The sequence below is a fragment of the Antrostomus carolinensis genome, unplaced genomic scaffold (assembly GCF_000700745.2).
Source record: "Antrostomus carolinensis isolate BGI_N321 unplaced genomic scaffold, ASM70074v2 scaffold36587, whole genome shotgun sequence".
NCBI lineage: Eukaryota > Metazoa > Chordata > Aves > Caprimulgiformes > Caprimulgidae > Antrostomus > Antrostomus carolinensis.
In genome coordinates, this window is record NW_010330167.1 from 5,950 (window position 1) to 6,253 (window position 304).

The 304-nt window shown below is 63.5% G+C and overlaps 1 protein-coding gene across 1 annotated transcript in view; it reads right to left on the bottom strand.

Annotated features, from left to right (window-relative positions):
• The window catches only part of LOC104528744 (pro-cathepsin H), a gene marked incomplete at its 5' end in the record, with an annotated part of 6,250 nt that overhangs the window by 5,630 nt on the left and 316 nt on the right, over nucleotides 1-304 (bottom strand). The gene's annotated exons all lie outside the window — the stretch shown is intronic.

Consider the following 304-nt stretch of genomic DNA (forward strand, 5'->3'; position numbering starts at 1 on the left):
TAAAACACTCTCACAACACGCTGCTTGCAGCGAGATGTTCTGCAGCAAGGAGCTCCTGCCAGCTGGCAGCACCAGACAGGGCTCTGGCTAACCACACCTGCTCCCCACAGCAGGGACCGTCCTGCTCCAGTTTCACCCTGCTCCCAGGAGGGCTCTGCCCAAGCCCAGGGCAGTGGGACTTTCAGAGCCGCAGACAGGATGGCGACAGGCAGAGCCTCGGGCACAGAGAGCTCCTGGCCACGCTGCCCTGCACCTCCCCAGCAGTTTTGCTCGGCTTGTGAAGAGCTGCGAGGGGGGCACAGGG